Source organism: Rattus norvegicus, chromosome 6, assembly GCF_036323735.1.
Source record: "Rattus norvegicus strain BN/NHsdMcwi chromosome 6, GRCr8, whole genome shotgun sequence".
NCBI lineage: Eukaryota > Metazoa > Chordata > Mammalia > Rodentia > Muridae > Rattus > Rattus norvegicus.
The window spans coordinates 136,059,248-136,080,993 of NC_086024.1; the positions used below are offsets into that span (position 1 = coordinate 136,059,248).

The window sequence follows — 21,746 nt, forward strand, 5'->3', positions numbered from 1 at the left end:
AATATCAAACCTGGTCTTCTGGAAGAGCAGCCAGTGCCTTTAACAACTGAGCCAGCTCTGCAACCCACAGTTCTGCTTTTTGTTATTGTTGTTGTTTAGATTTATGTATTTATTTCATGTGTGTGAACACACTGCGGCTGTCTTCAGACACACCAGAGGAGGGCATCAGATCTCATCACAGATGGTTATGAGCCACCATGTGATTGCTGGGAATTGAACTCAGGACCTCTGGAAGAACAGTCAGTGCTCTTAACCGCTGAGCCATCTCTCCAGCCCCCAGTTTTGCTTTTGAAGTAGAGCCTCTTGTAGCCCAGGGTGGATTCATTCTCCTTTCTGAGTAGTGCTAAGATTACAGACATGAGTCAGTTAATGATTTTCTGTTCTCTCCTCCCTCCCCCTCCCTCCCTCCCTCCCTCCCTCCCTCCCTCCCTCCCTCCCTCCCTCCTTCTCTCCCTCTCCCCTTCCCCTCCCTCCTCTCTCTCTTTCTTTCTCTCTCTCTTTCTCTTTCTCTCTTTCTCTCTCTCTTTCTTTCTTTCTTTCTCTCTCTCTCTCTCTCTCTCTTTCTTTCTTTCTTTCTTTCTTTCTTTCTTTCTTTCTTTCTTTCTTTCTTTCTTTCTTTCTTTCTTTCTTTTTGAAACAGGATTTCTCTGTGTAGCCCTGCCTGTTCTGGAGCTTGTTCTATAGACCAGACTGGCCTTGAACCCACAGAGATCCACCTGCTTCTGCCTCCCCAGTGCTGGGGTTAAAGGTGTGCACCGCCACCATCTAGTGTGTTTTTAAGCTTTAAAAAAAAAAGCTTTATTTTTGTTCTTTATGTTTTGCTTGCATGCATGTGGTATGGCATTGACTGCCAGAGATGGTCATGAGCCACTGTGTGAGTGCTGGGAACTGAACCCAGATCCTCTGAAAGACCAGCAAGTGCTCCTAACCACTCAGCCGTCTCTCTTAACCCCTTAACCACTTTTTACAATATCTAACTAAAATCTCTAGGAACGTTTTTATAATTCATGTCAAATTCACATAAATGTGCACTAATAATAATTAATTTGCCTGATAGAGTGTTAATTTGAGTATGGCTATTTAGTGAAGGGGTGGGTCTTACCGTGGTCATTCTAAGGTCTCTCAAGTTAAGTTAGACTTGGAAAAGTGACTGAGTTTTACAGTTGTATTTTGTAACCATTGTGCCCAACATTTTGAGACAGATTGTCACCCACATTGTCAACTGAAAGTCACATCATCTATGTCCATGGGGTCGACAGTGTACGTCTCATTCCCTTCCTGGACAAGGAAACTGTGAGTTAGAATAGGAGCAGCTGTTGGAGGAGAGCCACTCCAGAGTGGTGTAGACCAGAGGAGAGGGCCCTGGACTCCCGACAACGGTCGTACCACATCGTAGCTGTTGTGAAGGTGCACTGCTCGAGCAGTAGCACACTTGGGGGCTATTCCTCTGTTGGAGTCCTGTGTAGAGTAGGGGTAACAGGAAGCCACCCCGCAGGGAAGCCACCTCACAGACCTGCACCAACGCCTGCCCCGGGCAGGCTGTGTCCACTGCAGCTTCTTTGCATCCCTGACTAGCTGTTGGCTCCACTCTGTAGGTGCTCTCAGGGCTCGGGAGGCCTGCAGCACCCTGTGGGTGTCGGTCAGGTTGGAGCAAAGGAACAGGGCCTGACTGCACTGGCTGCAGGGACTGGCCCGGTCAGTGGAGAAGTTGAGTTGCACTGCTGCTGCCAACTGTAGCTGTGGACCGAGAACCACAGCGTGAGCGTAGGCCTTGGTCCGTGACTTGAAAGGAGCTCCTATACTGGACTTCAGTGGGGAGTGCCCACAGTGGCACCTAAAATTGCCCAGCTGCCTGTGATGAAAGTACCTCTGAGGGTTTAACTACTCCAGTGAGACTCTAAAGCACAGTGGGGCAAAGGCATTCTCTCCTGCTGGCTCTGCTCATTTCCCACACGCCTGCCGTGAGGGTTTTCAGGTCAGTCAGGAATTGACTAGTGAGTCAACAGTCATACATCCCAAAAGGATGGAGGGGGTGTGTTCCCAGAATGTGCCAGTGGTTGAAAGGTGAGGACATCCTAGAGTGCTCATACAACCTCCACACGATGTGAATGTGGTCCCAGGACCACAGTCCTACAACAGTCCATCGTTGACCAAATGTCATTATGTGCTGGGACTGTATTCATAGTATCTTGCCTGAAAAAAGACACAGAGCAGGGGGAGTAGAAAATGGTTTTGCCAGGCAGTGGTGGCACACACCCTTTATCCCAGCACTTAGGAGGCAGATCTCTGAGTCTGAGGCCAGCCTGGTTTGCAGAGTGAGTTCCAGGACAGCCAGCACATAGAGAAAGCCTATCTCAAAAAATTAAAAAGAAAAGTAAAAAAAAAGTTTTAAAAACTTTCCATAAGGCCAGCATCCCCTCTCCTAGTCAGTGTCAGCAAACTCTGCGGAACCATAAAAGCAGGAGATGGCTGGTTAGCAAATGACCTGTGGAAGCCAGGGCCTGGGCTTCTACTCGCTCCTACTTGCACTATAACTTAGGGCCCTTGTGCCCCAGTTTCCCTACCTGTCAGGTAAGGGTGATACCAGAGGCTACCTCACAGGGAGCAATCTGTGAGAGACTGATAGTGTCTCTGAATGGCAGCCACTGCACGGTGCAGTATACATGGAAGTGCATGTCTCAGCACAGGGTGGTGACCCTTTGGGATCACAGAAGGGCCTGGCTGCTGGGCATGGGAAAGATGTTTCTGGAAATTTCCCTGAGGCGATCTTAGAACCTGTGGTTATTGCTCAGGTAGACAGGAGAGGTGAAGGCGTGTTTCCTGATGCCTGTGGGAATGCATGGGGGCGGCTAGCATAGCTTCAGTTTATTCACTTACCCAGTCAGTCCTCAACCCACTGCTGTTCAAGTCAGATGGGTCCACAGGTGCACAGAGGAACAGAGTACATCTGAGCAGCAGCCGCTGCAGACAGAGTCACCAGAATCCCCAGAGAGGACTGTCCCACTGCTGCTGCCTGCATGCTCACACTCTGGCCCTGCCGCTTGGTCCTCATGAGCCTTGCACAAGCATATGCATCAGATACCAGACACTCTGTGGGTGCACATGGCCGCTCAGTGAGCTGGTGCTCAGGGGTACTGTGAGTGTACAAGAGTGTAGTGTTTGAATGAAAATGGCCCCCATAACCTAATAGGGAGTGGCACTATTAGGAGGTGTGTTGTCATTGGAGTGGGCGTGGCTTTGTTGGAGGAAATGTGTCACTGGGAGAGGGCTTTGAGGTCTCAGATGCTCAAGCCAGGCCCAGTGTCCCACTCCGTCTCCTGTTGACTGCTGATTGGGATGTAGAACTCTCGGCTGTGAGAAGAGTGGACTGAACCTCTGAAGTGTGAACCAGCTCCAGCTAACTAAATGTTTCTCTTATAGAAAGAGTTGCTGTAATCATGATGTCTCGTCTCAGCAATAGAGACCCTAACTAAATCCAAGGCCTCGGGCCCAAGCAGTAGAGTGGAACTCACGGTCTTGCTGAGGATCCATTTTACTTAGTGCACAGGGACGAACGGCTGCCTTGAGTGTGCATCCTCTTCCTCCCTCTCCCCAGCCAGCCCCCTGCACCAACTCCATCATAGCTTCCTTCCTTACAGGACCTTGTCCTGGTCTGGTCTGTGTTCAGATCTCCAGAATACTCCTGTCCTCCCTGTGCCACACTGGCCCTGACCACAGCACTTGTCCCACAATAGCCTGCTGTCCAGTTGCACTCCTACTGGATGCCTGTAGCCACCATCAGGTAAGACTGTCATTGGCAGTCCCTTTCCATATAGTACATAGTTCGTGTTCCCCAAATGAATCAGTGTATGAGCAGACCACTGCAGAGCAGAGTCACCTAGGAAACTGCTGCTGCTGTTAAGTGTCTTTTCCTGAATTTGACTACATGGTCAGTGGTTTACTATTTCAGGTGCTCTGACCACACAGTGGTTTCCTGGTCTGGGCATCCACATGACAGCCTCCTGTTCAGGGACCAGGCGTGCTCAGTGTGCTGGCTTTTTGTAATGGAAGCCATGGTTCATTCTCAGAGCTTCTCAGCAGGGACCGAGAAGCTGACATTTTGATAGCAGATGTGCGCAGTGCTCACAGGCAGCTTGAGTATTGAAGACTGTGTATCACTATGCACATGTCACCCATTCAGCATTGTGACCTGGCTCACAATGTAGTTGTCCCAGCTACACCCCTATGTAAACCACAAAGCAGGCAGCCTTTAGGAAACAGGTCAGAAATCCAGAAATACCTCTAGAAGTTTGTAACATTTTTTTTTTAAGATCCTTTAAAAACAATCCTTGTGGCTCCAACGGCAGCTGCCTCCGCTGAGGAGCCTGTGCTGAGGAGCCTGTCTCTTGCGCCTTTGCTCCCGAGGCTGGTAGCTTTCAGAAAGACTGCAATGCAGCGCTCAGCAAAGCCCCGTTAATATGGAAGCCGCCCGCTCCCCTTCAGCCTGCTGCTGCCGCCTGTGAGCTGAGGGAGGAGATGGTGGGTTCTGTGATTGGACGCAGGCAAGTCTGTGAGTGCCTTAGCTAGCTAGCACAGGCTTGTCCTGCCGCAGCTCCGCGTCTCTGGTGCAGTGGGCTTTCCTCGGAATGTGGAGCCGAAGATGCCTTTGCGGTTTGTGCCTGATAATTTGGTTTTCATCTATGAGTTCAGATGGTGGGTTATACAAAGGTAAGGGACTTTAAATATCATGAATTTTTATATTTAAAGTGCTTACGAGTATCCCAAGTCAAAGTAAATAATTGTGATTTGAGTAGATCTCCACTGGATCTAAAATAAAACTTTGTATATTATTAATGACAGTTTTGACATTTGAAGAATTGTCTTTTTTATCATGGACTGATATCCTCTAATGAATTACTCACAATGTTCTTTGAAAAGGGTTCGCTTTTACTTTGGCTTTCTAATAAACAAGCTTGTCTCTCAGAAATGTAGGTCTGGATTATAATATATTTGTTTTTTTAAATAATAATTTCATTGATCTGGCATAGGACATTTAATTTTTCCTGCATAGGATATATCACCAGCCATATATGATAGATGATAAAGTCCAGTTCCCTGGGTTCTTATTTTCCTCAGGATGAGAATCCTCAGATGAGCATTTTCTCAAGTGCGGAGCTCGTGCATGGGACGCACCGGGCACTACCTCCAGCTGTTCCTCCTTGTTTATCAAAGAGGGGGCCCAGTTCTAACTCACATTGGTTTTGCTATAGACTGGTGACCCCAAAATATATCATGCATCATGGTTGGTAATTTTACATGTCCAACACCAAGAAATAGAATGCCAGGGTTGCCATGGCAACTGCATGTGTTCTGAAAAGCTTGTGAATGGGCTCTGAACCTTCTGGCATTTTCACTGAGATTTTCCAGCTGAGAGCCTGAATACATGATCAGTGTAAATAAATTCAGCTTTCTGTGGAAAGCACATCCGTTCTCCTGCTTGCCAGCGTTGACTACCCTGCTCAGTTCTTTCTCTTGTATCATCTACCTTGCCTCTTGGTTTCTAGTTACAGACTATGGTTGAAAGACTGTTTTCAGCCTCAGGTTGGGGAGCCATCTGACCACAGTTAGCCAATGGACCATGTCTAATGGGGCTGGCAGTGGGGCTGGCAGTGCCGGACAATCCCCTCATCCCAACCTGTACTTGTAGCTTCATGTCATACCGCGCTGTGGTGTTCTGGTGGAGCTCGCTGTCCATCTGAAGAACTCCTTTCCAGAAGTTTCCAGGCTCCAGAGAGCCTGACTGGCTGTTAGTTTGAAAGCTGTGTGGTTGGTTTGGGAAAGGAGGCCCAGTGAATATATGAAGTAGAATGGAGGGCCGGTTGGCTTCATTTTGAAAAGGGTTGTTGTCAGCTTTCATAGCCAGTCCATTTCCCAAGCTGAGCATGGTACACACAACTTCACTCTCAGCGCTCGAGAGGCAGAGGCAGGCAGAGCTCTGGGAGCCGAGTTCCGTGCCAGCCATAGCTGCAAAGAACTATCAGACAACAAAGAGCGGAACGAACGAACTGCTCTTTGTACATTTAACAACCTTCAAATCTCTTTGCAGACAAGGAAGGTCTTGCTTTTAAGCCCCAGTGCACTTGACTTACTATGTGTTCCTGTGTGGCCTAGAACTCAGAATTATATGGTGTAACTGTTAATTTGAAAGTAGTCTTTGAGCACCTGTGAGTGGGTATATTGCTGTGACTTACCTCTGGGCCTCATTTGGGATCTTTGTCTAATTCTGTCCTTTACTTTCAGATGAGGAAACTGAAGCCAGAGATGCTGTGTGCTTGGTTGAGGTCCCAGAGAAGATCAGGACCAGGTGCAGGGTCAGAAACCCGCTCATTCCTCCTGGATGCCTGGTCCTCTGAGGTTCATTTCCTGACAACATTTGCTCTCAGTTAATACTTTTGTTTTCCTTTTGTCAGAAGGGGGTCTTTCATAATTTCAGGTCTCTAACTTAGAGAACTTGGATTTAAATTTTAAAAACTTGCCACATTTTTTCTTCCCTTTATCATTTAAGACTTTCCGCTGAGTGTGCAGATAGGGACACCCACAGGAAGGACGTGACCTCTGCCCCTTGTGCATGTGTGTCTGATGAGAGGGCTCATGGCTGTCCGCATAAATTCTGGGTTGGCGGCTGGGGAGATGACCCAGATGATAAAGTCTTACCTCACAAGCATGAAGACCTAAGTTTGGACCCCAGCACCCAGGTTTAAAGACAGGGCTAGGGCCGGGGGTGCAGGATAGGAACAGGGGGAGTTTACCAAGTCAGCAAGCTCCAGGTTAGGAAGAGGCCTTGTCCTAAACGTGGGGGTGGAGGCTGAGAGAGATGGAGGGAGTCATCCCGTGTCAGCCTCTCTCTACATCAGTGCTGCCATGACCCCACACTGATGAAGGCAGAGGGGCATCATGATAGCTCAATCCATTATCATACGGAGTAGGAGCTCGCACTCTCAGAAGTTGAAATGCAAAGTGATTTTCTAGTCAGATTGTGGTTAACCTTCGCTTTAATTTTTTTAAAGATTTCTGAAGGCCGGAGAGATGCCTTAGTGGTTAAGAGCTCTGGCTATTCTTATAGAGGACCTTGGTTCAGTTCCCCACCCACATGACCCCCCATAACCATTTGTAACTTCAGCTCCAGGGTATCCAATACACTCCATGAATACCAGGCTCACATGTGGTACACGTGCATATATGCAGGCAAAATATTCACACACACACACACACACACACACACACACACAAAACCTCTAAAAACATTTTTTTATTGTAGGTTACATAGGCTGACAGATTGTATTATTTTCATCTCTTCCAATCTATCATTCATTCATTCATTCATTCATTCATTCATTCATTCATTCAAGACAGGGCCTCTCTATGTAGCCCTGGTCAACCTAGAACTCATTGTGTAGATCAAGCCGGCCTCAAACTCATAGAATGCCTGTCCCCTGGTCCTGGGATTAAAGGTGTGCACCATCACACCTGGCTTCTTTCCTCTCCCTAATGATAGATAGATAGATAGATAGATAGATAGATAGATAGATAGATAGATAGATAGATAGTGACAGACAGACAGATAAAATAGTTTTCTTTGTATGGATGTTATTTGTGGATATGAGTACATGGCTGGTACTTACCGAGGCCAGAGACGCAGGATCCTCTGGAACGGGAGCTGTGGGTTATTATAAGCTGCCATGAAGGTGCTGGCTTCCGAGTCCTGAGTCCCTGAAAGAGCAGCAGGAAGGAGCTCTTAGTCACGGAGTCTTTAGCCATCCTTTCTCTCTCAGCTGCTGCCTTTATTCACTGAGCCCATCTCATTGGCCCAAAATGTATTAATAGCATAATTTATATAGCATAGACTGCCTTGTTATATATTTGGTTGTGAGCCTAGCCTTTAACGGCTGAGCCATCTCTCCAGCCCCATAGACTGCCTTGTTAATAGCTAAGTGGTACCCAGTGTTGGTGTGTTCAGAACTATGTAACTGTAGAACACTTTAATCAACATAAAGCTATAGACTCTTCGTTTATTCTGCAGACAGATAAGAGTGAAAGGCCAGCATCATGACTCAGTATGTTGAACTGCGGTCCTGTGCGCCTTGCCCTGTAGGCACAAATTCAAACTGAAGAGTGCAGGGGCAGCCGAGCTGTGGCGGCCCTGGCTGCTGCACTTCAGAAGCACTTCTATGTAAATAAGAGTTACCATTGAGGCTCTGGCAAGGGCGACGAGGAGGGGAAGTCAATTTTGATAGGACAGAGGTCACACTTGAGGCAGAAGGGCATCCATGGCAGGTCATCCTGTCTGGTGAAAATAGACTACACGGTTAGAAGCATTGGCTGAGGTCATGTGCATGATGAGCCTACACAGTTTCCTTTACCATGTGAGCACGTGCCTGTCCTGCATGTCCTGTGCTCCTTGGCTCCCACACACGCCTGCTCAAAAGACCACATCAGAGGCAGGCATAAAGGCGTGGCCCTCAGAGGAAGGGGCTGGTCCTAGCCTGGGTCACTAGGTCAGCACAGTCTGTCTACGTGTCCGCCTCTGTAAGACTGGTCTAATACTAGGCCGTATTTTACACTAAGAATAGATCCAGAACCAAAGCTTTAGGCTTATTCTTTTGTTTAGAGAAGGACAGTACAGTAATTGAAGTATAGTTTCTTGACTTGTAAAAAATAGAGCCGAGAGCCAAGCATAGGGGCACACACCTTTGACCCCAGTATTCAGGAGGCAGAGCCAGGTAAGCTTGAGGTGAGCTCGGCCTATCTCGTGGATTCCGGGCCAGCCAGGACTACATGGTAACACCCTGTCTCAAAGCAATCAGAGGGAAGAAGGCAGTGCAATGGAGCGCACCTCTAATCCAGCCCTCACGAGGGAGATGGAGTATGAGGCCAGCTCTACTCTGTGGAGTGCGTTCCAGGCAGCCAGGCCTACACAGCGAGACCCTGTCGTGAACAACAAAATCAGAGAGGAGGGTGATATTTAGCAGGGAATTCTACTTTCCTTGTTCAGATAAGCCTCACCCATGTTACAGAATGATGTCTCTCAAGCAGATCCGTGGAGTAAACCTTTCTGAAAGTGTCCAGACCCTCAGGTTGGAAGCACATCCTCTTCATGTATTCCTCAGTTGGCAGCCTGTGTTCAGCTACAGGATGTCTGTTTTCCATAGACACAGCTGACGTGCTATAACAAAGGATGGTTCATACTAGGAAAGCACAGGAAGTCGATTCTGGGCCAACAAGATGGCCTAACAGGCGCACTCACTGCCCAACCCGACAACCTGAGTTTGATCCCTGGAAACTGTGAAGAAAAAGAGAATTGAGTCACACGGTTATCCTCCGACGTATGTATATACATAGTGGCACATGGTATATACACATGGTATACAAGAAATGGCAAAAAAAAATTTTCCCCTCAAGACAGGATTTCTCTCTGTAGCTCTGGCTGTCCTAGAACTTGCTCTGTAGACCAGGATGGCCTCGAATTCCTTGAGATCCTTCTGCATCCACATCCCAAAGTTGCAGGGACCAAAGGTGTGTGCCGCCATCACCAGGCTTGGCCAGTTTTTATTTATTTATTTACTTCTTTGCAGTTTTATGTGTTGTAGAGAGGCCTCCTAGATGGAGACTCATTGTGGTTTGTTCCTCTAACCCCAGCACTAAGGAAGTTAAGACAAGAGGATATACAAATCGTTTCCTTCTTTCTTTGTTATTTTATTTATGAGTACACAGTCGCTGTCTTCAGACAGACCAAAAGAGGGTATCAGATCCCATTGCAGATGGTTGTGAGCCACCATGTGGTTTCTGGGAATTGAACTCAGGACCTCTGGAAGAGCAGTCAGTGCTCTTAACCACTGAGCCACCTCTCCAGCCCCCCCTTTTCCTACTTTCAAATGCTCATCTAAAATTCTGTTGTAATATTAACTTAGAACAAGTTTTAAATATATGACTTGTTTAAGAACACCTTTAATACCAGCACTTAGGATGCAGGGGGCAGGAGGATCTTTGTGAGTTTGAGGCTAGCCTGGTCTACATAAGAGTTCCAGGACAGTCAGGCCTATAGAGTGGGACCCCATCTCAAAAAACAGATGCATTCTACTTGCTGCCCCCCACTAGTACTGATGAGTTGACGCACTGTCCTGAGCCCATGTTGGGTTCCTCCATCATTGCCACCACAAAGAAGGTGGCATGAAAGTCAGACTCAACCATGCCAAGGTCTCCCTGGCACCCGTGGACCCCACAGGTCTGGGTGCCGAGGGTTTGACATTAGTCCCTGTTGACTGAAGAGTCTTCTTATGCAGATCTCTTTACCCCAGAAAGGCTGCTCCTTTTTGTCTTCACATTTTCATTTTCTCAAAGCGTTTTCCATGAACCAGTGAATATTTAAGAGAACTGGATTTGAAGGCTGCACAAGAAGCTTCGTTATTACACATGGGCTGTGATACCGAATTCTGTCAGTCTTGTCATCTACCTCTTAGAATTCTTACGGGTTTCTGTTTCACAAGGCTTAACCTCTCTCTCTCTCTCTCTCTCTCTCTCTCTCTCTCTCTCTCTCTCTCTCTTTCTCTCTCTCTCGATAGAGATTCTGTGTAGCGCTGGCTGTCCTGGAACTATGTAGACCAGGTTGGCCTTGAACGATGCCTGCTTCTGTTTCCCTGAATGCTAGGATTAAAGGCTGAAACATACAATAAAATAACATATCCACCTCCCAAAAAAGTAAAAAAATCTATATCTTACCTTTAATGAAGATGACTTTTAAATGCCATTTAATATCTAGAAGTCATTTGATGTGGATGTTTTATTTTGTGCTTGGAGAGGAGAAGGATGTCCGTCCCGTTTTTCTTTTATGGAGACAGATGTGGGAGAGATGGGGAGGTTTGTATGTCTTCCATTGTCACCCTCTGTTTTCTCCCCTGCAGACAGGGCCTCCTCACTGGGCCTAACTGCATTTTGGCCAGCCTGGATGGCCTGGACTCTAGTTTGTCAGTGGTAGGAGTGGGTCACTGGCATGCGGATATTGGAGATTCAGACTCGGGTTTTAATGCTGCCCTAGCAAGCACTAACCCACTCAGCCATCCCCCATCCCTAAGAAATATCCTCCCTGAGCCCAAAGGTACAACCTCCCCAATTCACCCAGTTATCCATGAAGCACTGTGTACATGTCCCGGGTGCGCGCGCACACGTATACACACACACACACACACACGCGCGTATACACACTATGATAGAAAACACTAGCTTCATGAAATGAGATATTCAATACTTTCTTTTATACTTGTGTGTATTATTTTCAGATCTATTAAAGACAATGGTTACTCTCTGTATTCTTTAGACTGGGGCATACATGTTTCCTCTGGGAGATCTTACCTGTGTGACTCTGTGCGCTGGAGTCACTGCTTTGCGTACTGTGTCTCCCTTTGGTAATTCTCATGTTCTCATGCCGTGGAGACTGGGCAGTCCCTTCTCTTAGCCTGTCAGTTGGTGAGTGAATACAGGGTCTCTGTTCTCGTCGTCTTCGTAGGGTCCCCAATATGGCCAACACATGGATAGATACAGGAGGGTGCTGTGAGTCTGTTACCCTTTCCTTTATAAGATCTTCTCAGAGGTTCTTAGGTTCCACCAAGAAATCTCTTTTCCATGACCATCTTTGCTAGTCTTTCAAACTATTGATTACGTCTGTTTCCTTTCTCCTGGGAAGAAATGACTTTTTATGTCCTGAGTGGATCCTTCCTTGTTACTCTTGCATTTGCCTTCAAATACAGAGTTAAAGAGGATGAGGCCAGTTTGAAAAAGTAGTAAAACCTGCCCCAGAGCTTTTGACATTCTGACTTGTAGGCAGTCCTCTTAAATTTTGTTTTTGTCTATGTGCTGGCAAAAAATGTTGTCGTTCAGAAATAGTAGGTTGGGTTCCCTGCTGGTGTCTGGCTTGCTGGCCACCTGCATGTGACAGGTGGGGCTGGCCCTAGCCACAGCTCCTTCTGAGCCTGTCTTCCAGGCATGCCCTTCCCTGACTTGCTTAACAATTGTCTAACATAGGTCCAGCCTTCCCCCACGTTTTCAACAACATTTATTAATGGAGCTATTTTATTTGTATAAGGAATGTCGACTGAATATTTGAAAACTTCTTTTACACTGAGCATTAGAAAAGAAATGTGATGTGAAAATATGTGGGAACCGAGTGAGAGCCCCTGGGTTCTTATGGAAACAGGCAGCTTTTTCCTAATAAACACTCACCCATTACATCTGGTCAGTGGATAGGAGCTGGGGCTGTTTGGGAAACAAACGAGACGGCCGACGTCAGAAGCATCATTGTTATCTGTAAAACCGAGACAGTAAGCTCGTCACCCTTCGGTTTCCAGTTGAACCGACGCACTTGGAGCCTGGGTACCAAGGCCGTGGAGAAAGTTGACTTGATGTCAGTGCTTCAGATAGCTGCTTGGTGTTCCTCATGTCTAACGCAGGCTACTGCTTCTGCTGGTTTGGATGAGACCGGCCCCGCAGTCTCATAACATTTGAATGCTTGGTCACCAGGGAACGGCACATTTGAAATCATACAAGTTCCTTGTTGAAGGAAATGTGTCGCTGGGGGTGGACTTTGAGGTTTCAAAAGCCCACACCAGGCCCAGTGTCTCTCCTCTCTTTCTTTCTGTCTATGTCTGTCTGTGTCTCTGTCACTGTTCCCTCCCAACCCCCCACTCCCGCCTTTGTCTACTGGTCAGGGTATAGCTCTCAACAACTTCTCCAGCGGCTTGCTGCCTGCCATGTGTGCTGCCCTACTCCCCGCCATGATGACAGAGCAAGCCACCAGTTGGTGGTGGTGGTTGGTTGTAGGTTTTTGTTTGTTTGGTTTTCCAAGACAGGGTTTCTCTGTGTAGCTCTGGCCGTCCTGGAACTCGATTTGTAGACCAGGCTGGCCTTGAACTCACAGAGATCCGCCTGCCTCTGCCTGGCTAGTGAAATGCTTTTAAGAGTTGCACGGTCGTGACTTCTCTTCATGGCAGTGGGACAGTGACTGACGCTCCCTGAGTCCCACCTGACTGCATCCGCTATATTCGAAGCCATGCTTTGTGTGCGTATATTTCATGGTTGTAGGAAAATTTAAATTCTCTTACTAGTCTCCTATCTACAACGTGATTTTTAAGCTACTTTTCATCCATTTGCTAATTGCCTTTGATAGGGTAGGAACGTGCGCATACGTATGTGGCTGCAAAGAATGGGAGTATTCTCTGTTTCCAGACGTCACTGGGGAGAAGTGATGACGCCCATTGGCAGTGGGCTTGATCCGGCTTCACAGGACACTCATTCCCGGAAACTCCTGTGTGCGCTAAGATGGGAGTAACAGGAATAGACCTCTGGCAGGTCCAGGGGAGGCAAATATGTAGAATTTATGGGGACACTAAAAGCATTAGTAATTAAAATCAATGATATTTTAATGTAATACTAAAAATCAAATTAAATGATATCATTGACAAATAAAACTTTGGGGTAAAGGTAATATTAGCATTGATTGTTTTTCTCATAGAGCACTGTGACTGTTGTGTATCAAATGTTGCTATGTTGTTCCTCAGGGTCCTCCCCGTTTGTTTTGATGTTCTCTGTCACTGTGCCTGTTACAGAGCCCCTTAAAATTCGTGCCTGAGGTGAGTCTTGACTTCACCCAAATCTAGAGCAGACTGTCTTAAACAACTTAGAAACCAGGCAGACTGTGAAACAATAGCTTTTAGATATTTGGATAAGGCAGATTCAGACTATGTCCTCTGAAACGGGAGCCAGGTGAATGGGCTGAATGGCACCCAGCTCATCCCCGGAGCAGGCACGGGTTGGATCTTTCTGTAAAGGGCATCGAGCAACTAGAGACTTGCTGGCCTTGCTGGGCCTCTTGGTTTCTGTCTTAACCGTTATATTATCACTGGTACTTCCTCTGAAAGCAAGAACAAATGTAGATTTGTTCCAACAAAGATTCATTATAAAAGTAGCAGCAAGGTAGACTTGACCTTCAAGTATCTTTTGCTGAATTCAGAGGCAGTTTCCACACTTCAGGTAAGGGAGAGAAAGGCCAGAGTCCACCAGCCTCATCAGCTACAAAGCTGAGCACGCTGGAGAGGAGGAGTTGCTTAGAGCTGCAGGAGTCTGCACAGAGACCCTGAAGTCTGAAATATCACATATACAGTAGACGTAGCAGACGCCAGAAAAGGCTACCACAAAGAGCAGACGATCACACAGGGTTGGGAGTAACTGTCCTCCAACCACAGTGGTGTCAGTAAAATGCTTTTGTTCTAGGGCAGTGGGTAGCCAGCTCACAAGGGTATACATAGTCTTGTAGTCGCTTTAGCTCTAAAGTAAGTTGCTTCAGGTTTTCTCTAGCCAAGTCTGTGTAACTTATCTCTATTCAAAGAATGGAACCCAGGATCTTAAAAAGGTATGGTAAGGGCTGGGACTGGAGCACAAAGGGAGAAAAAGTGATTAGTATAGACAGGGCTCTGAGTTTGATTCCCACCACCACAGAAAAACTCAACAAAAGCAAACAACAACTTTATATTTTAGAAAGAGTAGCAAGTTTTCATGGTTCTGCGCAAGGAGCATACTCAGTAGTAGAGTGCTTGCCCAGTGTGCATGAGGCCCCATGTTCAGTCCCCAGCACTCCAGGGGAGAGGATGATACAGTAAAATCCAGTATTTAGAAGTGTCTAAAAGCATTCAGTGGGGTCTAGAGGGACGGCCCAGTGGCCAGGAGCAGTCGCTGCTGTTTGAGAGGACTGGAGTCAGTCACTGACACTTAATTAAGTCAGGCAGTTCACAAGTTCCTCAACTCTAGCTCCAGGGGATCCAACGTTCTTCTCTGACTTCCGTGTGTACTTGGTATGCACACCTGCACACCTGCACACCGTGTACACACACACACACACACACACACACACACACACACACACACACACGGCAGATCATATACACACATAAAATAAAAGCTGTGTTTTGTTTGTTTTTTGGTTTTTGTTTTTGTTTTTTTTTTTTAAGAAAAAAGGAGGACTGATCTTAAGCAATTAGAAGAAATATATTTTACAAGGGAACTGAGATAATTTTAACAGCATATGTCTGGTCAGATCTTCTATAAGCCAAAAGACACTTGGCTTATGTGTGAAATACTGAAAGAGAAGGAAAAAAAAATTAGTTCCAAATCTTAACTTCAAATTTTGTACCCAGCAAAAAGATCTTTCTGAAATGAAGAGAGAGATTTTTTTAGTCCAAAAACAGCAGATAAAGGACCCGGGACCCAGGACATAGTTTCAATGTAGCACCAAAAGCCTAGGGTTTCAACACCAGTCCGATCCCAAGAAGAAAACCAAAATATTCTGTCTGCCATGGTGCCCATAACCTAAGCACAAGAGTCTGAAACACTATCTCAAAAACAAGAGCAAATAAGAAAACCCCAACAACTGAAAAGAAAAACAGAATCACAAGAAACAACAAGAGTATTCAGATAGATGGAGAAGACCGTGTGATAACCTGAAGTGGTCCAGAAAGGTTCATTTTACTTTTAAGTAGCACTTTAAAAATTGACTATTTCGGGGCTAGATTGATGCCTTAGAGAGTAAGAGCACTCACTGGCTGCGTTTCCAGAGGTCCTGAGTTCAATTCCTAGCAAGCACATGGTGGCTCACAACCATCTGTAATGAGATCTGGTGCCCTCTTCTGGCCTGCAGGTGTACATGCAGGCAGAGTGCTTTATACATAATAAATCTTTTTTAAAATTGACTGTTTAAATCATGTATTTCGGAAGTTGTAATGCTTGTCGAGGTAAAATAGAGGATGACAGGAAAGGTGGAGGGAAGAAAATGCAAGTGTGCGTTGGTAAGGCTTTATTTGTTACTCTGCTGTCTTTGTCTGTTTTTGAGACGGTCTCTGTGTACCTTAGAGCGAGGTGGCGTCTGTTCCCCCAGTCTCAGCTTTCTGAATGCTGAGATTAGAGGCATGTGCCACTGTGTCTCAGTACAGAGCTCTGTGAGGTTCTGTAGTGTGAAAAGTTGAAGATGTGTGTTATATCAGGGAAAGAAACTAATGGTGAGCCTAGGGCATTAGGATAGCACAGGAGGATAGCGCTGAGGGCTTAAGTCCAGTCTCTGCGACTCACAGTGGAAGTCGACACCGACCCTGCCCTGTCCTCCGACCTCCACACACTCTCTGTGGCCCATGTGTATCCGCACATGTATTCTAAACAAATGCCATTTGAAAAGTAACCCGAAAATCCTTGAACAGGAACTTAATTTAAAGTGCTTGAAGGAAGACTGTGTACATGTTATTTTAGAATGTTCACAAGTATACTAAATGTTTAAAAGAAAGAATATTGGGGCTGGAGAGATGGTTGGGTTGTTAAGAGCACCTGTTGCTCTGGCAGAGAACCTGCGTTCTGTTTCCAGCACCCAACTGGTGGCTCACAGCCATCTGTAACTCCAGTTCACGGGATCCAATGCCCTCATCAGACCTCTGCAGGCACCAGGCATACACATAGTGCCCATACATACATGCAAGCAAGATATGTATAAAGTAAATCTAAAAACAGAAAATATCAACTGGACAAAAGCTTTTCAAGAAATAGGAAACAGTTTCTAATAAATTCTGCAAAGCTGACACTGTCCCAATTACAAGAGGAGACAAGACAAACTTCTGTGACAGATCTGCAAAGCACAGAAAAATCCCCTATGTGTTTGGCAAATCAAATCTACATAGCAGCAGATAAAGTTGTTATTCCATAGTGGTCAGGAGCAGTTTATCTCAGGAATGAAAGGTTAGTTTAATATTGGAAAACCCATTGTGGCCAACTGGAGAAATAGAGCACAGAGAAACCTCAAAGTGATGCAGAAATGGAGAATAGAAAACCCAGATGGCAGATAAGGATGCCTCAGACGTTAAGTGGATTCAGAAGGGCGAGGAAAGGAGTGATGCGGTGGCTAGGTACAGAAGTGTCCTGCAAAGGTAATAGTTGAAAATGTTCAGATTGTATGAAAGATGCTGTCTTAGTTAGGGTTTTACTGCTGGGAACAGACACCATGACCAAGGCAACTCCTGTAAGGACAGCATTTAATTGGGGCTGGCTTACAGGTTCAGGGGTTCAGTTTAGTATCATCAAGGCAGGAGCATGACAGTGTCCAGGCAGGCATGGTACAGGAGAAACTGAGAGTTCTATATCTTGTTCTGAAAGCAAACAGGAGAAGACTGGCTTCCAGACAGCCCATTCCCACAGTGACACACCTACTCCAACAAGGCCACATCTCCTAATGTGCCACTCCCTGGGCCAAGCATGTACAAACCATCACAGATGGGAGGCTGAAGGCAGGAGGGTCAGGAGTTCAAGTTCGTTCTCAGCTACATTGCGTTTGAGACCAGTATGGACTTCACAAAACCCTGTCCCAACAATGCAAAAGTTCAGTTTCTAACAGAAACAAGTGAATATCGTATTTCTAAGAAAGAGACTATTTAACTTCCAGAGATGAGGAAGCAGAGACTGATCCAGGAGGCAGCAGGAGCCCCATGTAAAAGCAGATAGAAACCAGACATGAGTAATCATTTCTAATAAATGGATTAAGTGGTCCAATTAAAAGATAAATATATTAAATTGGAATTTAAAAAGTGTAAGTCAGACCTGCTCATTAGGGAACCTTCTAGGGAATAAGAATTCAGAAATGTTGAAGAAAAACACGCTACACTGACACAGAACTGTGGTGAGGGGTCACATGTCTCAGAAGCTTATTAATGCATTAATTTCCTGCCACATAGAAGTCCTGAACAGCCTGTCCTAGTAGGCAGATCTCTTTCCACATGGTAATTTAGGGATTCAAGGTTTTTCTTTATTTTTTAAGTTAAATATTTCTTATTTGTGTGTGTGTGTGTGTGTGTGTGTGTGTGTGTGTAATGGGCATGTATATGTGGTCAAGCATACTACAGAAAGTGTGGTGGTCAGAAGACAGCTTTGGATTTCTTTCTTACACCTGTACATAGGCTTCGGGGGTGAGGGGGTCACAGCTCAGGTCATCAGACTTACATGGCAAGTGCCTTTATTTACCCTAAGCCTTCTCCCAGCCCAGGACAGTTTTTTCTCTACCTCTCCATTTCATTCTTTAGAACCCTGGGCATGCCCTGCAGGGTTGTCTCACAGGGGGAAGAGCACATGTGGCCTGAGAGCCACACACACTGCTCTCGCATCCGTAGCAGACCTTGGCTCAGGAACCAATAGCACTGTGGGTGGGCTGTCAGGGCCTGTAACAGTGTAACTAACTTCAGAGTGGCCTGTAACAGTGTAACTAACTTCAGAGTGGCCTGTAACAGTGTAACTAACTTCAGAGTGGCCTGTAACAGTGTAACTAACTTCAGAGTGGCCTGTAACAGTGTAACTAACATCAGAGTGGCCTGTAACAGTGTAACTAACTTCAGAGTGGCCTGTAACAGTGTAACTAACTTCAGAGTGGCCTGTAACAGTGTAACTAACTTCAGAGTGGCCTGTAACAGTGTAACTAACTTCAGAGTGGCCTGTAACAGTGTAACTAACTTCAGAGTGGCCTGTAACAGTGTAACTAACTTCAGAGTGGCCTGTAACAGTGTAACTAACTTCAGAGTGGCCTGTAACAGTGTAACTAACTTCAGAGTGGCCTGTAACAGTGTAACTAACTTCAGAGTGGCCTGTAACAGTGTAACTAACTTCAGAGTGGCCTGTAACAGTGTAACTAACTTCAGAGTGGCCTGTAACAGTGTAACTAACATCAGAGTGGCCTGTAACAGTGTAACTAACTTCAGAGTGGCCTGTAACAGTGTAACTAACTTCAGAGTGGCCTGTAACAGTGTAACTAACTTCAGAGTGGCCTGTAACAGTGTAACTAACTTCAGAGTGGCCTGTAACAGTGTAACTAACTTCAGAGTGGCCTGTAACAGTGTAACTAACTTCAGAGTGGCCTGTAACAGTGTAACTTCAGAGTGGCCTGTAACAGTGTAACTTCAGAGTGGCCTGTAACAGTGTAACTTCAGAGTGGCCTGTAACAGTGTAACTTCAGAGTGGCCTGTAACAGTGTAACTTCAGAGTGGATAAGTAGACATTGACATCAGTTTAAGGAAGACTAGGCACATTCATAATCATGATGAAGATTTTGCAGGTTGTAATTCATGGAACAAGCAAATAAAAAAGTAAATGTAACTCACATCTAAATTATTTGATTAGATGTTAGCACATTAGATCTCTTGTTAGCGCATATATCAAAAAATAGCACCGGAGTTATTTTTCAAGTATGTAAAAATGTTTATAAAAACTAGTCAATCTTGTATTTCCTATCAGAATCAGTACATTTCAAAGCACTGTCGTAATACAGATTATAGTATATGACCTCTGTAATTAAGTTATAAGCCAGGAATGAAAATGTAATTATAGAATACTAAGAGTTTAAAAACAAACTTTTGTTGGGCATGATGGTTCATGCCTGTCATACCATTACTCGAAAAGCAGAAGGAGAATTACTGGAAATTTGAAGCTAGCCTCATAATCGTAGACAAGCCATGAGTGAGACTCATTCAAAAATAAATAATTTTTTCATATAACTCATGGTTAAAGAACATTAGTGGAAGCTAGAGAATATTTTAGGTGGAATAATAAAAACTGTGTATGACCAGTTGGAAGCGTTAGGTAGGCCACCTGTGGATACTCCAGCCGGGCGAGGGTCTTCCTGCATGGCCCTTCAGATTTGCTCTGTTCCCAAGTCAACATTTTACTCAGAGTTGGCTGATGACATTGTCAGCTGCAGGATTCTTTGTGTTACGTTCACATTTTGTGGGAAACAGAATCTCTTTAAGTAAAAAGTAAAAACTCTGCATGATGACTACAACATTGTGAATCTGAGGTCCACATCAAAAAAAAAAAAAAAAAAGAGTAAAAACTCTATAAATCTTGACTTAGGCCAGGTTTAGAGAGGAGACCAACCCAGGTAAGTAAACCCCCAGTCAGTGCACATCTCTAGGCCCAGAGCTTAGAAGCTGGTAATACTTGGTGATGAATTGGGATGCAAGAACCTGAACAGACATCCGGTCGCAGAATCTGTGCAGCGATGATCAAACGTAAATTCTTATAAAATGTATTCAGACTAGCTGATCTCTGTGTTAGAATTTGTATGAACACCATTATGCAGCTGGTTAGAAGGGTGAATACAGCAATGAGTTCTGTGGACTCAGCGACAGGACTCCTCTAGGACTGCAAATTATTATAGCCACTTGGAGAAACATTGGGCTCCCTTTACAAGATGTTGAATTATGCACTTGCCTGTACAGAAGTCACTCTTCTAGCTGTACCGGACAACTGTCTGTCTATATGCTGGAGACAGATGATGTAGCAATCTTTTTTTTTTTTTTTTAAGATTTATTTATTTAGGGGTTGGGGATTTAGCTCAGTGGTAGAGCACTTACCTAGGAAGCGCAAGGCTCTGGGTTGGGTCCCCAGCTCCGAAAAAAAAAAAAGAACCAAAAAAAAGACATTTATTTAGTTTTTTATGTGAGTACACTGTGTGTTTTCAGACACACCAGAAGAGGGCATCAGATTCTATTACAGATGGTTGTGAGCCACCATGTGGTTGCTGGGAATTGAACTCAGGACCTCTGGAAGAGCAGTCAGTGCTCTTAACCACTGAGCCATGTCTCCAGCCTGATGTAGCAGATCTTATGGGGTTCACATTTGCTCTGAAGGAGAAACTTTGGACTAATGACTGGGTAGCCAAGTTGTATGTTTATATTCCAATTTTACAAGACAATGCAAACATCGGAGGGCTGGGGCAATACTAGTGTTGAGCAACAAAAAGTAAAGTGAGGCTACATGTGGCTCATCCAGGGTGGTGGCTTTTAACCCCAGTGGCCTTTAGTCTCAGTGTTTGGGAAGCCAGGGCAAACAGGTCTCTTTAAGATGGAGATCGGCCTGGTGTACTTACACAGAACATGACTATATAAAATTCTGAAGCAAGCAAAAATAAGGAAAGAATACCTCAGTATGAAGTAGGCTTGCATAGTTGGATTCTCAAAGTATTAAGAAAATTGAGGGAGCTGGAGAGATGGCTCAGCGGTTGAGAGCATTGACTGATCTTCCAGAGGTCCTGAGTTCAAATCCAGCAACCACATGCTGGCTCACAACCATGTGTAATGGGATCCGATGCCCTCTTCTGTGTGTCTGAAGACAGCTAAAGACTTAACAGCCGTGAGAGCTAAGGTTTCTTAGAGGCTGCAGAAGCTCTGTGGTGAGAGCAAGGCAGTCGGGGTTTGCAGTTCTGGCGACACTCCCTTCCTCACTAGGGTTATAGCTGCGTTTACTGTGTAATAACCATGGCAATGCTGTATGAATGTTTCTGGAACTTTACTGTCTGTAATAGTTTAGCATAAAAGAGATTTAAAGGGAAAAAGAATCAGACTTTATAATGTGATTTTTAAAGTGTAGAAAAACTATAGTATATGTTCGTATAGAATGATTAAAAACACTTATCTTGAACTTTGTCATTTTATAAAAATGTATGCTTTGAAATTCTGTTTTTTAAAACATTTAACATTTTCTAGATGAGAACTGACCAGCATTCCTCTTGGTTCCCAGGTCCAGGGTCCCCGTTACTTGAAGGATAAGGCTGGCACTGCTCCGACATCTTTGTGGAAGCTTCTCCCTCACTTCTGAGCTTCCCTGGACTCCTTACAGCGTATGACACAGGTATGCGCTAGGGATTT

General features: G+C 45.3%; 1 protein-coding gene across 8 annotated transcripts in view; it reads left to right on the forward strand.

Moving 5' to 3' along the window:
• Traf3 (Tnf receptor-associated factor 3) overlaps positions 1-21,746 on the forward strand; it is a 103,267-nt gene that overhangs the window by 34,151 nt on the left and 47,370 nt on the right. For 5 of the 8 annotated variants that reach the window (XM_039112591.2, XM_039112585.2, NM_001395112.1 and 2 more), the window contains one exon: positions 21,619-21,729. The gene's annotated coding sequence lies outside the window, so the exon portion shown is untranslated. The other 3 variants (XM_039112592.2, XM_039112590.2, XM_063262147.1) reach the window with 3 other exon arrangements.